General features: G+C 43.0%; 1 long non-coding RNA gene across 1 annotated transcript in view; it reads left to right on the forward strand.

The window, feature by feature from the left end:
- The window catches only part of LOC146026697 (uncharacterized), a 100,948-nt gene extending 85,404 nt beyond the window's left edge, over positions 1-15,544 (forward strand). The window contains exon 3 of the long non-coding RNA XR_014454528.1: positions 15,487-15,544. This is a non-coding gene — a long non-coding RNA (uncharacterized LOC146026697). The remainder of the gene's footprint in view (positions 1-15,486) is intronic.
- The last annotated feature ends 3,466 nt before the right edge of the window (positions 15,545-19,010 follow it).

A 19,010-nucleotide genomic window follows, 5' to 3' on the forward strand; every position in this document is an offset into this window, starting at 1 on the left:
GCCCCAATTTCTCCCGAGTACGGCAATGCCTCACATGTGACCAAAAAATACCAGTTGGGTGCATGGCAGGACTCAGAAGGGAAGGAGTGATTTTTGGATTTTGCGGCTCAGATTCTGGTGGAATGAATGGTGGGTGCTATGTGGCATTAGCAAGACCCCCGAAGCACGGTGAAATGATGAACCTAAAAATCCATAGATGTGTGGTATATTTTAAAACACTCCTTTATACATAGGCCGGGTTTGTCGGGGCAAGTGTCACACTGGAAAATAGTTTGCTTTCTTATTCCCTTTTTATAGCAAACTTTGCACCTTTTTTGTGTCCTGCCCTTTTTTCCAGTGGAGGGGATTTCATCAGGAAAATGCTGCCCTGGTACAATACGGGGGCCAGTACTAGAAGTACTGGGGCCCTCTGCCTGCTGGTTCCCAAATACTAGGCCCTTTATGACTTCCTCTTGAAAGTGCATAAATGTCCCCCTCTGGCCGGTAGAACGGAATAGCACGTAAGCGTTATACAGTGCCATCTGGATGATATACACGGCCAGCTTCTTGTACCAGATTTTTGTTTTCCGCAGGGCACTGTACGGCTTCAGTACCTGATCTGAAAGATCCACTCCGCCCATGTACCTATTGTAATCCAGGATACAATTAGGTTTTGAGGTGTGGGTACTGGTACCTCGTACAGGGACGGAGGTGGTACTGTCTCCGTGAATTGTTGTCAGTATAAGGACATCCCTCTTGTCCTTATATTTGACCAACAACATATTTTCGGTGCATATTCCCCTGCTTTCACCCCTTCTCATTACTTGGGCAATGTGCGTTTTTGGGAGGCCTCTTTGGTTCTTGCGCACAGTACCGCAAGCTGCTGTATTTCTTGAACCAAGGGCCTTAAACAGGGGGATGCTGGTGTAAAAGTTATCCACATAGAGGTGATAACCTTTATCCAGGAAGGGGTGCACTAAATCCCAGACAATTTTTCCACTAACACCTACGAGGGAGGGGGGGCATTCTGGCGGTTCAATTCTTGAATCCTTCCCTTCATATACCCTAAACCTGTGGGTGTACCCTGAGGTGCTTTCACACAGCTTATACATTTTTATGCCATACCTTGCCCTCTTACTGGGAAGATACTGGCGGAATTTAACCCTTCCTTTAAAATGTATAAGGGACTCGTCTATGCAAATGAATTTATCTGGGATGTACATCTCTTCAAATTTGGCATTGAAATGATCAATGACCGGCCTGACTTTGAATAGCCGGTCAAAGGTGGGATCATCTCTGGGTGGGCACTGTGCATTATCGTTGTAATGCAAAAATTTAAGGATCGTCTCAAATCGAGCCCGGGGCATGGCCATACGGTAAAATGGGGTGCTGTACAGAACATCTGTACTCCAATATTGCCTAATTTCTGGCTTTTTTACTATGCCCATATGAAACACCAGACCCCAAAACGTCATCATCTCTACTGCATCTACAGGGGTCCACCTAGCAAATGATGACGTGGGGTTTTGAGCAATAAACTGCTGGGCATATAAATTAGTTTGGTCCACCATTAAATTTATAAAATCATCAGAGAAAAATAATTTGAAAAAGTCAATTTCTCTGAGACCTGTGGAATCAAATTGGATTCCTGGCATGGCCAAAAACTCAGGAACCTGGGGCTCAAAATTGTCTGGTGGTGGGGTCCATACGAGATCAATTATTGGGGGGGGGGGTCTCAGCTGCTCTACGGGGGCGTCTTTGAGGGGGTCCATCATCACTTGAGGAGGAAGAGGAGCTTAAGACGAAGCCTTCAAATTCCCCGCTTGCATCACTGGCTGTGTCAGAGTCAGAGGCAAGCATGGCATATGCCTCCTCCGCTGAATACATTCTTCTGGATGACTGGGATGACATTTGGGATGACATTTGGGATGCCATTTTTATTTTTGTGTTACTGGTAGTGAAATGTTTCAACACGTGTATAGTGTAGGGGGGGGTACAAACTTTATTTCAACCCGGGGGGTATGTAGTGTGTAGTGTGTATGTAGTGCAGAAAAAAAAAATACTTTATACAAAAAAAAAAAAATTGAAGGGGTTCAAAAAAAAAAAAAAAAGGTCCTGCGCCAAAAATTGAGCACAGATGTTGGTCAGTAATGTCCGTCACTGAACAGCGCTCAAAGGCAACAGGAATTTGATCAAAAAAAAAAAAAAAAGATCAACCCTGTGCCGAAAAAGCTGATCAGTGATGTACGTCACAGCGCACAGTGGCCACAGGACACCCACAAAATCACAGTGTGTGTAAAAAATAAATAAAAAAAAGACCCCACAGCAGCCTCAAAAAAAAAAAAAGGTGATCAGTGATGCGACACTGATTACCAGTGAGGGGCAGCAGGTGCACAACCTTTGGTGCAACTGACAGTGCAACTGGCAGCAACTGGCAGGTATATATAAAAAAAAAAAACCTCTGCACCCCCAAAAAGTTGCTGATCACCTCAGATATAGTGATCAGCACAAAAGGCGGGGGCAGCAGACACAAAATTTAGCACTCTCTATCACTCTCTGTCACTATCTCTCTCTATCTCTCTATCTCTCACTATCTATCACTCTATGACACTGCAGCAGCAGCACTGACAGTTATATATATGAAAAATAACCCCTGCACCCCCAAAAAGTTGCTGGGGGTGCACAAAATGGGGGCAGCAGACACAAAATATAGCAGTCTCTATCACTCTCTGTCACTATCTCTCTCTATCTCTCTATCTCTCACTATCTATCACTCTATAACACTGCAGCAGCAGCACTGACAGGTATATATATATATAAAAAAAAACCTGCGCCCCCAAAAAGTTGCTGATCAGTTAATTTATACTGATCAGCACAAAAGGGGGGGCAGCAGTCAGTTATATAAAAAATATATAGCACAATCTGTCACTATCTCTCTATCTCTCTCTATCTCTCTCTCTCTCTCTATCTCTCTATCTATAACTATATCACACTGCAGCAGCACAAAATATAGCACTCTCTGACACTATCTCTCTCTATCTATCTCTCTCTATCTATCTCTCTCTATCTAACGCTATTACACTGCAGCAGCACAAGTTCACAACACAGGAAGTAGTAACAGGATCCAGGAAGCAACCAGCACACTACAAGCAGTGATGAAGCAGTGATCAGGTAAGTATTTTGCTCGGTTCAGGTCAGTATACTGCGGCAGCTAGGCACGGTGACCGCACTGCATGCAATTCCAGACCGGAATGGCGTCTGCAGTGCAGTCACCGTTAGTTTAAATCCCCCTCCTTGGCTGTGATTGGTCCGTCGGTCCGACGAACCAATCACGGCCTTTGGGGGCGGGCGGGGTGAGGTGGGGTGACACCAGTGTCACCCTTACACCCCGCGGTGATTGGTGCTGTACTTTACAGCACCAATCACCTCCGATCGCGTGTCACCGGCGAACGTTATTCGCCGGTGACATAGAAAACGCTGTAATTGGCTGTTCACACTGAACAGCCAATCACAGCGATCGCCGACGGGGGGGCGGCATCGCAGCCCCCCCTGGGCATGCAGGGACATGTCTGCTGTCAGGGACAGCAGACATGTTGAAACTGTCACCGCGTCTATAGACGCGGTGACAGTTACAAGCCATGACGTACATTTACGCCATGTGTCGGGAAGTACTTCCCGACCATGACGTAAATGTACGTCAAATGTCGGGAAGGGGTTAAGTGTCTTTGAAGCCATGTGTCACTCTTTCCCTTCTACTAATGCCATCATATACACAAACTTGCACAGCATGTACATGTGGTAGGGAATATAGGGGTAGATGTATGAAGCAGTGATAAGGGAGGAGAAGTGATACGCTGCCTGGTACTTTATCACCAGCCAATCAGCTCCTAACTGTCTCTTTTTGAACCCAGCCTATAACTTAACAGTCAGGAGTTGATTGGCCAGTGATAAAGTACCAGGCAGCATATCACTTCTCCTCCCTTATCACTGCTTTATACATCTACCTCATAGATTGTAAGCTCCACTGGGGCAGGGACTGATAATGTTCAAATATTCTCTGTAAAGCACTGCGGAATATGTGTGTGTGCTTTATAAATAACTGGTAATAAATAAATGAATAAATAACTTAATAGCAAATTGTATGTGGCAGCACCTGTTCACAGCAATGAAATAGCCGATGCTGGGAGATGATCTCCAAGCACCAGTACAGGATCCGCTTCCGGTGACATTACCCTCTTGGCATTATGCTGGGTAGGGGCGGCAGTGGAAAAAGGTCACAAGCCAGGTTGGTACAAAACCTCAGGTGTGTGACCCAGCTAAACGGAACAAAAGTGGTATAACTGACACTTACTGAGTTGTAAACCCAATTTATGTATCATACTGTATGTAGTGAAATATTGTGGTGTTAGTTGTAATTACATGTCATTGTGAATTTTGTCCTTCTGGTCCAGCACCCTGATGTTGCTGTTTGTGGCCAGGATCACTTGATTCAATGTAAATCATGTCATCAAGCACACACAATGCCCACTTCACTTCGGAAGTCGGTGGTATCTGTGTGGTGGGTCTACTCTACCAGTGCTGTGGTAGAGTAGGCATTCTGGGATAGTAGTCATGTATGCTACCAAGCTAATATACTTTCAAAGGGTTATATCTCTGTTGACAGATAGGGATCAGACTACTGACTACTACATGGCATTAGTGCAATCATGTGGCAGTAATAATTCCTAATTGACAACTTTCTCTACTGTAATAAGCAGAGAGGGTTCAAGGTTTAATCCATATTGACTAAATGCATTTACATGCCTCATTTTCTGTATGTTGTATCTATCATTACTCAGATGGCTTTACCAGCTAGTATTTATTAAACATGATTATTTACAAATTTAACCCCTTCATGACAGAGCCAGTTTGTGCCTTCATGACAGAGCCCTTTTTTTCAAATCTGACATGTCTCACTTAAGTGGGGATAACTTTTTTTTGCTTTTACTTATCCCAGTGATTTTGAGATTGTTTTCTCGTGACACATTGTACTTCAAGTTAGTGGTAAATTTGGGTCGATACAGTCTGTGTTTTTTTGTGAAAAATACCAAAATATCGTGAAAAAATGGAAAATTTAGCAATTTGCAAAATGTTAAATTTTCTGCTTGTGAGACAAATAATCATACCACTCAAAATAGTTAATAACTAACATAGACCATATGTCTACTTTATGTTTCCATCATTATTTCAACTTCCTTTTAATTTTTTTGGACACTAGGAGGCTTACAATATGAATAGCAAATTCTCAAATTTTCAAGAAAATTTCAAACACTGATTTTTTTAGGGATCAGTTCAGTTCTGATGTGACTTTGAGGGACTTGTATGTGAGACACCCCCATAAATGATGCCATTTCAAAAACTGCACCCCTCACAGTATTCAAAACAGCATTTTGGAAGTTTGTTAACCCTTTAGGTGTTTCACAGGAATTAAAACAAAGTGTAGGTGAAATTTCAAAATTTCTTTTTTTTTGCAGAGTTTCAATTTTAATACATTTTTCTAACGAATACAGTAGATTTTACTAGAGAAATGTGACTAAAAATTGATTCCCCCAATTCTTTTGTTTTCAAAAATATCCTATATGTGGCCCTAGTGTGCACTTTGACCAAACCACAGGCTTCATAATAGAAGGAGCACCTACTTGATTTTGGAGCCTCCTTTTTATGAGATTTTTTTTTAGGCACCATGTAGGTTTCTAGGCACCATAAGTGCTAAAAGTTAGGAACCTCCCCCACAAGTCACCCCATTTTGCAATCTACACCCCTCAGGGAATTCATCTAGGGGTAGAGTGTACATTTCAAACCCCCAGGGGTTTCACCAATTTTGGTACAACTGGGATGTGAAAATGGAAAATTACATTTTTTTACACAAACATGCAGTTCTGGCTCAAAATTTTTCATTTTCACAAGGTATGAAAAAGAAAAAGCACCCCAAAATCTGTGCCCCAATTTCTCCCGAGTACGGCAATGCCTCACATGTGACCAAAAAATACCAGTTGGGTGCATGGCAGGACTCAGAAGGGAAGGAGTGTTTTTTGGATTTTGCAGCACAGATTTTGGTGGAATGAATGGTGGGTGCTATGTTGCACCAATACAGTGGAACCCCCCCACAAGTCACCCCATTTAGCAAAGTACACCCCTCAGGGAATTCATCTAGGGGTATAGTGTACATTTCAAACCCCCAGGGGTTTCACCAATTTTGGTACAACTGGGCTGTGAAAATGAAAAATTACATTTTTTTACACAAACATGCACTTCTGGCTCAAGATTTTTCATTTTCACAAGGAATGAAGGAGACAAAGCACCCCAAAGTCTGTGCCCCAATTTCTCCCGAGTATGGCAATGCCTCACATGTGACCAAAAAATACCAGTTGGGCGCATGGCAGGACTCAGAAGGGAAGGAGTGATTTTTGGATTTTGCAGCTCAGATTCTGGTGGAATTTTGGTGGGTGCTATGTCGCATTAGCAAGACCCCCCAAGCACCAATACAGTGGAACCCCCCCACAAGTCACCCCATTTTGCAAAGTACACCCCTCAGGGAATTCATCTAGGGGTATAGTGTACATTTCAAACCCCCAGGGGTTTCACCAATTTTGGTACAACTGGGCTGTGAAAATGAAAAATTACATTTTTTTACACAAAAATGCAGTTCTGGCTCAAAATTTTTCATTTTCAGAAGGTATGAAGGAGAAAAAGCACCCCAAAATCTGTGCCCCAATTTCTCCCGAGTACGGCAATGCCTCACATGTGACCAAAAAATACCAGTTGGGTGCATGGCAGGACTCAGAAGGGAAGGAGTGTTTTTTGGATTTTGCAGCACAGATTTTGGTGGAATGAATGGTGGGTGCTATGTCGCATTAGCAAGACCCCCCAAGCACCAATACAGTGGAACCCCCCCACAAGTCACCCCATTTTGCAAAGTACACCCCTCAGGGAATTCATCTAGGGGTATAGTGTACATTTCAAACCCCCAGGGGTTTCACCAATTTTGATACAAGTGGGCAGTGAAAATGAAAAATTACATTTTTTTACACAAAAATGCAGTTCTGGCTCAAAATTTTTCATTTTCAGAAGGTATGAAGGAGAAAAAGCACCCCAAAATCTGTGCCCCAATTTCTCCCGAGTACGGCAATGCCTCACATGTGACCAAAAAATACCAGTTGGGTGCATGGCAGGACTCAGAAGGGAAGGAGTGATTTTTGGATTTTGCAGCTCAGATTCTGGTGGAATTTTGGTGGGTGCTATGTCGCATTAGCAAGACCCCCCAAGCACCAATACAGTGGAACCCCCCCACAAGTCACCCTATTTTGCAAAGTACACCCCTCAGGGAATTCATCTAGGGGTATAGTGTACATTTCAAACCCCCAGGGGTTTCACCAATTTTGATACAAGTGGGCAGTGAAAATGAAAAATTACATTTTTTTACACAAAAATGCAGTTCTGGCTCAAAATTTTTCATTTTCAGAAGGTATGAAGGAGAAAAAGCACCCCAAAATCTGTGCCCCAATTTCTCCCGAGTACGGCAATGCCTCACATGTGACCAAAAAATACCAGTTGGGTGCATGGCAGGACTCAGAAGGGAAGGAGTGTTTTTTGGATTTTGCAGCACAGATTTTGGTGGAATGAATGGTGGGTGCTATGTTGCACCAATACAGTGGAACCCCCCCACAAGTCACCCCATTTAGCAAAGTACACCCCTCAGGGAATTCATCTAGGGGTATAGTGTACATTTCAAACCCCCAGGGGTTTCACCAATTTTGGTACAACTGGGCTGTGAAAATGAAAAATTACATTTTTTTACACAAAAATGTACTTCTGGCTCAAAATTTTTCATTTTCACAAGGAATGAAGGAGACAAAGCACCCCAAAATCTGTGCCCCAATTTCTCCCGAGTACGGCAATGCCTCACATGTGACCAAAAAATACCAGTTGGGTGCATGGCAGGACTCAGAAGGGAAGGAGTGTTTTTTGGATTTTGCAGCACAGATTTTGGTGGAATGAATGGTGGGTGCTATGTCGCATTAGCAAGACCCCCCAAGCACCAATACAGTGGAACCCCCCCACAAGTCACCCCATTTTGCAAAGTACACCCCTCAGGGAATTCATCTAGGGGTATAGTGTACATTTCAAACCCCCAGGGGTTTCACCAATTTTGATACAAGTGGGCAGTGAAAATGAAAAATTACATTTTTTTACACAAAAATGCAGTTCTGGCTCAAAATTTTTCATTTTCAGAAGGTATGAAGGAGAAAAAGCACCCCAAAATCTGTGCCCCAATTTCTCCCGAGGACGGCAATGCCTCACATGTGACCAAAAAATACCAGTTGGGTGCATGGCAGGACTCAGAAGGGAAGGAGTGATTTTTGGATTTTGCAGCTCAGATTCTGGTGGAATTTTGGTGGGTGCTATGTCGCATTAGCAAGACCCCCCAAGCACCAATACAGTGGAACCCCCCCACAAGTCACCCCATTTTGCAAAGTACACCCCTCAGGGAATTCATCTAGGGGTATAGTGTACATTTCAAACCCCCAGGGGTTTCACCAATTTTGATACAAGTGGGCAGTGAAAATGAAAAATTACATTTTTTTACACAAAAATGCAGTTCTGGCTCAAAATTTTTCATTTTCACAAGGAATGAAGGAGACAAAGCACCCCAAAGTCTGTGCCCCAATTTCTCCCGAGTACGGCAATGCCTCACATGTGACCAAAAAATACCAGTTGGGCGCATGGCAGGACTCAGAAGGGAAGGAGTGATTTTTGGATTTGGCAGCACAGATTTTGGTGGAATGAATGGTGGGTGCTATGTTGCATTACCAATACAGTGGAACCCCCCCACAAGTCACCCCATTTTGCAAACTACACCCCTCAGGGAATTCATCTAGGGGTATAGTGTACATTTCAAACCCCCAGGGGTTTCACCAATTTTGATACAAGTGGGCAGTGAAAATGAAAAATTACATTTTTTTACACAAAAATGCAGTTCTGGCTCAAAATTTTTCATTTTCACAAGGAATGAAGGAGACAAAGCACCCCAAAATATGTGCCCCAATTTCTCCCGAGGACGGCAATGCCTCACATGTGACCAAAAAATACCAGTTGGGCGCATGGCAGGACTCAGAAGGGAAGGAGTGATTTTTGGATTTGGCAGCACAGATTTTGGTGGAATGAATGGTGGGTGCTATGTTGCATTACCAATACAGTGGAACCCCCCCACAAGTCACCCCATTTTGCAAACTACACCCCTCAGGGAATTCATCTAGGGGTATAGTGTACATTTCAAACCCCCAGGGGTTTCACCAATTTTGATACAAGTGGGCAGTGAAAATGAAAAATTACATTTTTTTACACAAAAATGCAGTTCTGGCTCAAAATTTTTCATTTTCACAAGGAATGAAGGAGACAAAGCACCCCAAAATATGTGCCCCAATTTCTCCCGAGGACGGCAATGCCTCACATGTGACCAAAAAATACCAGTTGGGCGCATGGCAGGACTCAGAAGGGAAGGAGTGATTTTTGGATTTGGCAGCACAGATTTTGGTGGAATGAATGGTGGGTGCTATGTTGCATTACCAATACAGTGGAACCCCCCCACAAGTCACCCCATTTTGCAAACTACACCCCTCAGGGAATTCATCTAGGGGTATAGTGTACATTTCAAACCCCCAGGGGTTTCACCAATTTTGGTACAACTGGGCTGTGAAAATGAAAAATTACATTTTTTTACACAAAAATGTACTTCTGGCTCAAAATTTTTCATTTTCACAAGGAATGAAGGAGACAAAGCACCCCAAAATCTGTGCCCCCATTTCTCCAGAGTACGGCAATGCCTCACATGTGACCAAAAAATACCAGTTGGGTGCATGGCAGGACTCAGAAGGGAAGGAGTGATTTTTGGATTTTGCAGCTCAGATTCTGGTGGAATGAATGGTGGGTGCTATGTGGCATTAGCAAGACCCCCGATGCACGGTGAAATGATGAACCTAATAATCCATCGATGTGTGGTATATTTTGAAACACTCCTTTATACATAGGCCGGGTTTGTCGGGGCAAGTTTCACAGTGGAAAATAGTTTCCTTTCTTATTCCCTTTTTATAGCAAACTTTGCACCTTTTTTGTGTCCTGCCCTTTCTTGCAGTGGAGGGGATTTCGTTGGGAAAATGCTGCCCTGGTACAATACGGGGCCCAGTACTAGAAGTACTGGGGCCCTCTGCCTGCTGGTTCCCAAATATTAGGCCCTTTATGACTTCCTCTTGAAAGTGCATAAATGTCCCCCTCTGGCCGGTAGAACGGAATAGCACGTAAGCGTTATACAGTGCCATCTGGATGATATACACGGCCAGCTTCTTGTACCAGATATTTGTTTTCCGCAGGGCACTGTACGGCTTCAGTACCTGATCTGAAAGATCCACTCCGCCCATGTACTTATTGTAATCTAGGATACAATTTGGTTTTGAGGTGTGGGTACTGGTACCTCGTACAGGGATGGAGGTGGTACTGTCTCCATGAATTGTTGTCAGTATAAGGACATCCCTCTTGTCCTTATATTTGACCAACAACATATTTTCGGTGCATATTCCCCTGCTTTCACCCCTTCTCATTACTTGGGCAATGTGCGTTTTGGGGAGGCCTCTTTGGTTCTTGCGCACAGTACCGCAAGCTGCTGTACCTCTTGAACCAAGGGCCTTAAACAGGGGGATGCTGGTGTAAAAGTTATCCACATAGAGGTGATAACCCTTATCCAGGAAGGGGTGCATTAAATCCCAGACAATTTTGCCACTAACACCTACGAGGGAGGGGGGGCATTCTGGCGGTTCAATTCTTGAATCCTTCCCTTCATATACCCTAAACTTGTGGGTGTACCCTGTGGTGCTTTCACACAGCTTATACATTTTTATGCCATACCTTGCCCTCTTACTGGGAAGGTACTGGCGGAATTTAACCCTTCCTTTAAAATGTATAAGGGACTCGTCAATACAAATAAATTTTTCAGGGATGTATAGCTCTGCAAATTTGGCACTGAAATGATCAATGACCGGCCTGACTTTGAATAGCCGGTCAAAGGTGGGATCATCTCTGGGTGGGCACTGTGCATTATCGGTGTAATGTATAAATTTATGGATTGCCTCAAAACGAGTCCGAGTCATGGCCATACGGTAAAATGGGGTGCTGTACAGAACATCTGTACTCCAATATTGCCTAATTTGTGGCTTTTTTACTATGCCCATATGAAACACCAGACCCCAAAACGTCATCATCTCTACTGCATCTACAGGGGTCCACCTAGCAAATGATGACGTGGGGTTTTGAGCAATAAACTGCTGGGCATATAAATTAGTTTGGTCCACCATTAAATTTATAAAATCATCAGAGAAAAATAATTTGAAAAAGTCAATTTCTCTGAGACCTGTGGAATCAAATTGGATTCCTGGCATGGCCAAAAACTTAGGAACCTGGGGCTCAAAATTGTCTGGTGGTGGGGTCCATACGAGATCAATTATTGGGGGGGGGGTCTCAGCTGCTCTACGGGGGCGTCTTTGAGGGGGTCCCTCATCACCAGAGGAGGAAGAGGAGCTTAAGACGAATCCTTCAAATTCCCCGCTTGCCTCACTGGCTGTGTCAGAATCAGAGGCAAGCATGGCATATGCCTCCTCCACTGAATACATTCTTCTGGATGACTGGGATGACATTTGGGAGGACATTTGGGATGCCATTTTTATTTTTGTGTTACTGGTAGTGAAATGTTTCAACACGTGTATAGTGTAGGGGGGGGTACAAACTTTATTTCAACCCGGGGGGTATGTAGTGTGTATGTAGTGCAGAACAAAAAAAATACTTTATACAAAAAAAAAAAATGAAGGGGTTAAAAAAAAAAAAAATTGAAGGGGTTAAAAAAAAAAAAAATGAAGGGGTTAAAAAAAAAAAAAAAGGTCCTGCACCAAAAATTGAGCACAGATGTTGGTCAGTAACGTCTGTCACTGAACAGCGCTCAAAGGCAACAGGAATCTGATCAAAAAAAAAAAAAAAAATTGATCAACCCTGTGCCGAAAAAGCTGATCAGTGATGTACGTCACTGATCGGCGCACAGTGGCCACAGGACACCCACAAAATCAGTGTGTGTAAAAAAAAAATTAAAAAAAGACCCCACAGCACTCACAAAAAAAAAAAAAGGTGATCAGTGATGCGACACTGATTACCAGTGAGGGACAGCAGGTGCACAACCTTTGGTGCAACTGACAGTGCAACTGGCAGCAACTGACAGGTATATATATAAAAAAAAAACCTCTGCGCCCCCAAAAAGTTGCTGATCAGCACAGATATACTGATCAGCACAAAAGGGGGGGTAGCAGACACAAAATATACACTCTCTATCACTCTCTGTCACTATCTCTCTCTATCTCTCTATCTCTCACTATCTCTCACTATCTATCACTCTAGGACACTGCAGCAGCAGCACTGACAGTTATATGTATAAAAAAAAACTGCACCCCCAAAAAGGGGGGGTAGCAGACACAAAATATACACTCTCTATCACTCTCTGTCACTATCTCTCTCTATCTCTCTATCTCTCACTATCTATCACTATCTATCACTCTATGACACTGCAGCAGCAGCACTGACAGTTATATATATAAAAAAAAACCTGCACCCCCAAAAAAGGGGGGGTAGCAGACACAAATCTCTCTATCTCTCACTATCTATTACTATCTATCACTATCTCTCACTATCTATCACTATCTATCACTATGACACTGCAGCAGCAGCGACAGTTATTTATATATAAAAAACCCCTGCACCCCCAAAAAGGGGGGGTAGCAGACACAAAATATAGCTCTCTCTGTCACTATCTCTCTATCTCTCTCTATCTCTCTCTCTATCTCTCTATCTCTCTATCACACTGCAGCAGCAGCAGGAAGTCTCAGGAAGTCAGATCCAGGAAGCGTCCAGCACGCTACAAGCAGTGAGCAGGTGATCAGGTAAGGTATTTGCAAGGATCAGGTAAGTATTAGCAAGGATCAGGTCGGTATTCACGGCAGACAGGCACGGTGACCGTTCTGCACGCTATTCCAGACCGGAATGGCGTCTGCAGCGCAGTCACCGTTAGTTTAAATGTCGCGCCTTGGCTGTGATTGGTCCGTGGGTCCCACGGACCAATCACAGCCTTGGGGGCAGGTGGGGTGAGGGTGGGGTGAGGTGTCATCGTCACCGATGACCCCCTCATGCCCCCTGACGCCCGGCGGTGATTGACACCTGTGTTACCAAGCGTCTGATTCGCTGGTAACACAGGAAAACGCTGTGAATGGCTGTTCACACTGAACAGCCAATCACAGCGATCGCCGACGGGGGGGCGACATCGCAGCCCCCCCTGGGCATGCAGGGACATGTCTGCTGTCAGGGACAGCAGACATCGTCCCTCTGTCACTGCGTCTCGAGACGCAGTGACAGTTTAAAGTCATGACGTATATATACGTCATGTGTCGGGAAGTACTTCCCGGCCATGACGTATATATACGTCAAATGTCGTGAAGGGGTTAAAAACTGAGATTCGAACAAGAACAGATTCAAGAAACACAACATTATGGGAATTGTAGTGTTCCAAGAGCCAATAACACAGTGTTGTGCTCTGTTAAATTATGAGAAGTTACAATTATTGAAGGCTGTAATAACAGTATTGGTTATACTGCTTATATAATTATGTTTACAATACATATCCCTAGGAGATTAACAAAGTAACTGGATTACAGTGAGTCAATGTTTCACCACATTTAAAACTACTCTTCTTTCAATTTTGATTGTTCTTAAACCAACTTGTATTTTATAACCCACAATTACCTATTATGTTTATTCAGATATAGTTCAGGCAGGACAGATAGGGAGTGCCTTACTTGGGGTAGTTCTGTGCAAGAGAAGTCTTATTTCTCTTGAAATAATTGAAACGTTTAGATTTGTTGATGTTAATTGGGTGTTATTTTAAATCAATCAGTTCATTGAGCAAAATGTTTTCCAACATCCTCAGCAGGGACTGGGAAATCAAAGTGGTCCTAAAAAAATTTGTAAAAGTGGTCCAACATGGAGCACTAGGGGTATAACATGCTGTGTAGCCATGACAGCATCACTGGATGGTAGAGTTCCTGCACTGCAGAGATTAAATACATGAATCAATTTAGGGATGGGCTGCAGAGAGCTAAGGATTTCTCCCTCAACGCTAATCAGACCTGAGGTTGTGTCAAAATATAAATATATACTATGAGCTTCTACTAACTTATCTCATTGATAATAATAATAATAATAATAATAATAAAAACCTAACATCTCATTATTTACTCATATCTATAAGCAATTTGCTTCATCTTTATTAATACTGTACAACATTGATCAATACCTTACTTAACTATAACTCTGACTTTCTATCACACTAGCTTAAAGGTCCAGCTATTAAATAATTAGGGGTCTATATTGTTCATTCTAGTACCCTGCACCTTTCACAACCTGTGCAGTTCCTCTATGCTGTCATGATTCTAGCACAGACTAGTCTGTATCTTAGTACAGACCAGACTGTTCTAGAAGCACCATAGCAGAAAGGGACACCTGAGGCAGGAAATTGGAAGGTGGGAACAGCGATCATTCTGTTCTTTATTAGCATTGCTCAGGGTGTATCCAGTCCTGGGAAAGGTTTTGTTTTGTTGAATGAGTTTATTTCCAATTGGTTTATTAGCGCGGATGACTACATTTTTAAAATAAACTTTCAATGATAAATATATCACTTGTTTTTTGTACTACATTTGTACACCACTTTGATGGTTTCATCCTATATTTATACACTTGTAATAAGAATTTTTTTCCTTTCCAGTTATATTTTTGAAAATAATTTATTTCAAATACACAAAAATTACATGTAACCATGAATAAAGGTTCCATATTTATACTGATATTATAACTGGATGATTTAGTGGAATCATAACTCAAAAAAAAAAAAAAAAAAAAAAACGTTTAACCTGGGAAGGATCTTGGTAAGGCTGCAGTGAAGATGGGTAACCCAGGCCATCTAACCTAGGTCCCATTTACAGCATGGGGAGATTCAGGTATCACAGCACTTGGAGATGATGTCATCTCCAAGCGCCGTTAGAAGAGAATTGTAATATTATAATGCATGATTAAGTTAAAACTTGAAATAAAATATTTACAATACTTGATTTCAAATGAAGTCTGTGGTTGCAAACTTTTAGTAAGTTACTCTTTAAAATGATGAATTATCTACTTTGAAAAAATGCCAGATGTGTTGTTACGTGTTGTATTTGCTATTTACATACAAGTAAAAAAATTTCATTTATTTAATTGCTATGTGCATAAGACAAAACATGACCATTTTTAAATAGCATGTGCCAGTAGAACAGCCTGCATCTATCTATCTAACCATTAGTCACACTGGTTTCCCCAGAGCAGCCTAGGTCACATCAATTTTCTTTGTTCCAGAGACCGAAATTACGCAATTGTGGAACCACCTACAATGTCCCCTCAGAATCTCCCACAGTAGCTAAGTATGATTTGTATTATGTTGATATGACACGTAAAATTAAGCAAACACTTAAATTGCAACTGCAATCAAACACTCATCTGTTGCTTGTCATTGTGTAAACTGAAGTGGATTTTAACAAAGGTACATCAATTGTTTCCCATATGTCAGGATAGCGTCTTATCAAAGGAAAAATGACTAAACTTTTTTTTTTCATTTGGTCTAAGTGCCAAATTCATGTTTTCGCTGATTAACATATTTAATTGTGGTTTTCCTTTGTTATATAAACAGGATGTGTTTTGAGTCACTTGATCATCTGTCAAATGTTTCTGCTTAGCAATGACAGAGGTATGTAATTCACTGCGTAGCAGCAAGTTTCTCATTTTAGACATTTTTTTCCAGCATGATGTAGTGTTAATCTACAGAAAAGGTGGATCATTGGTACTTATGAGTTATCTGGGCGCCCGATTTTTTGATTGTATGCCTTAAGTTAAGGCATACAATCAGATGCGATGCGATGCGATATCGCATCGCATCGCATGCGACCATCGGATGCGATGACCCGATTTTTCCATAGGAATCAATGTTAAAATGGACTGAGTCCATTTTAACATGGAATTCAATGGGAAAAAGGGGTCCTTTTCATACCCCTACTATCCAAGTGGGCATGGAGTTGGATATAAACCTGTGGCGAGCGTAGCGAGCCACCGAGCCCGAAGCGTGGCGAGCGAAGCGAGCCCCGCGAGGGGACGGTATTCTGTGTCCCCTCGCGGGGCTCGCTACGCTCGCCACGCTTCGGGCTCGGTGGCTCGCTACGCTCGCCACAGGTTTATATCCAACTCCATGCCCACTTGGATAGTAGGGGTATGAAAAGGACCCCTTTTTCCCATTGAATTCCATGCTAAAATGGACTCAGTCCATTTTAACATTGATTCCTATGGAAAAATCGGGTCATCGCATCGCATCGCATCCGATAGTCGCATGCGATGCGATGCGATGTGCCCGATCCGACCCGATTTAGAAATCGGGCGCCCAGATAACTCATAAGTACCGGATCATTTTTGTCGATTTTGTTTTACCTGAAGAATAATATTTGCAGTGCTTGAGTTTATTTTTAAACTTTTGCTATTGAAAAAAACAAACTTTTTTAGCAATATTATTTGTCAAATGAAAACCAAGGATGCACATGTGACTTGATGCTTGGTAGAGCAATACAATACTTACATTCCATGATCCTTATTACAGTAGGTCCCAAATGATGTACAGCAAAATTTTAGTATAGTATCGGGCCTATATGTTATTTGTTCCAGAAGTTTAAATTACAGGGGAGAAACTAACCTGGCACATATGTAAGCTTTATATTTCAAGGATACATCTACATGTGTCAGGACTCAGCTTCCCGCAGTGGCAGCAGTAGGCCAATGGAGGATACTGGGAACTTGAAACTGGGATGTTTGATGTGTGATGGTGCATGTACTAGGAATACTGGAACACTGAGGGCACAGCTAGAGAGAGTGTTGGTGGAGACTCTCTACAGATGTGTGGAGACTAAACCTACCAGTGGTCTTCTCCAGGAAATCCCACAAGGGTATATGGGTTTGCTGCAACCAATGGGCAGGTCGCAGCCCTCTGTCAGAGTCACTCTGTAGCTATCTGAACCTGGGACTGCTCTGTGGATCTGGTAGAGGTAGGTATCGATGGTTGCACAAATAGTTGTTAGTCTCTGGCTTCGGACAGAGATCGCTTATTCTGATGACAGATTGAGAACCTTGTGCAGGTAATGGTACAGGTATCGGTCAGGGAACAGATGGCTCAGGGGTCGTAATGGGAAAGGATGCTTCAGGGTGTCCTGTGCAGTAGTCTGGAAGTTGATGATGACTCTGAGGAAGCTGGAGATGGTATTATCAGAGTATTAGTTGGTATTAGCAGAGTGTCAGGCAGGTGACAGATGAACCAGGAATAAACTGCAGCAGCAACAGGATAAGGCAACGCTCAGGTCCGGTGTAAGGTTTCTCAGCACCCTAGGCAAATATTCTACAAACATCCCCCCCCCCAGCCCCCAATACCAGCCTCTGAAAAAATGCAGTGGTAGTGTCTTAGAAGATCCACTGCCACCACCTAATAAATGTAAGTGCAGCGTCAAAGAATACTCTCTTCACATAGAATATGACAGCATATAAGAACTATATGGTTATGCCATTAAACGGATCCAGGGCTTGTACCCTCATCACAACACTTACTATTACCCTCCTCACAGTACCCCCTAACCCTTACCCTCCTCTTGTAGCGTTACCTACGGATGCCAGTCGCCACTGGGTCCGTGAAGCCAGAGAAGCGGTGCATGACGTCAGTCACCGCGACTCTCTGACTCCGTGGGTGGATGGAAGATCAGTGGTGATACCGGTACACCCTGCTCCTCTTCTTCTCCACAAGTGGCTAACTTGACTGCTGCCACCCCAGCACCTAGGTGTCGGAGCACCATCGGCACCGGGTGCTATCACAGGCACGGAGCGATCCAGCGGCAGCACACCCATCACGGGAATAGCCCTAATCATAATTAAACACAATAATCAAACGCTCGCATATTAACACTGTGTTAATAACAAGAATTAACGGCATTCTGCTGAATATACTTTCCTGTGCCCCCTGGGGACCCAATATAAAGCCTATTATTGAAAGGAATTGGCATCCCCAAATGAATATAGGCAGCACACAAGGAGTCTCACAATAGGAGTTGAAAAATCACAGTGAATCTATATGTTAAATTGATGGTAACGTTTCAATAAAAATATATTAACAAAATTGGGGAAGGCAATACTATGGGGCCCCACTGTGTAAGGATCTAGTGTCCTTTTTATATTTGAACTGTCCGTGTCTTTCATGTATTGTATGTGTGTCAATATTTCGCAACATTTTATTAAGCATCTTTGAATAAAAGTTACATTTTATTAAAAATCTCTTTTAGTGCACCACACAGGGATACTCTTTCTCTGTCTTTTTTGTCTTTCCCTCTCACTTTTACTTACTGCCCCAGCTTAAATTGTGTGCACACACTTGTAACTTTCTATAGCAGCAGGCCTTCTACCCTCTCATTTTTTTTTTATTGTTATTTTTTTTTTATTATTACACCCTCTACTAAAAAGCAATAGCTGACCTGTTCTTAGGGTGCAACTTTTGGTGTGGACTGTTTGCTGATGTGCTGGGGCTGGCCTGACGCCTTTGGTCCCTCCCTGTTGCTCCAGTACTTGTGAATGGCACAGGCAGTGAGTGTGGACAGGGTGGCAGCAGCGTCTGCAGCACCCGCAATGCGCTTCGAATCTGTGACTGCCAGTGCTGGATTTTGTGGGGCCCAGCCATGGACCCCTTCTCACCTGCTGGGCCCTAGGCCCTTCGGTACTTGTGGAGTATCACGGCTCCCACGATGGCCATCGCACGGGGAAAAAACCGCATCGCATGGCATGCGATCGCATCGCATGCGATTTTT

This window comes from Crinia signifera, chromosome 1 (assembly GCF_055691185.1).
Source record: "Crinia signifera chromosome 1, ASM5569118v1, whole genome shotgun sequence".
Lineage (NCBI taxonomy): Eukaryota > Metazoa > Chordata > Amphibia > Anura > Myobatrachidae > Crinia > Crinia signifera.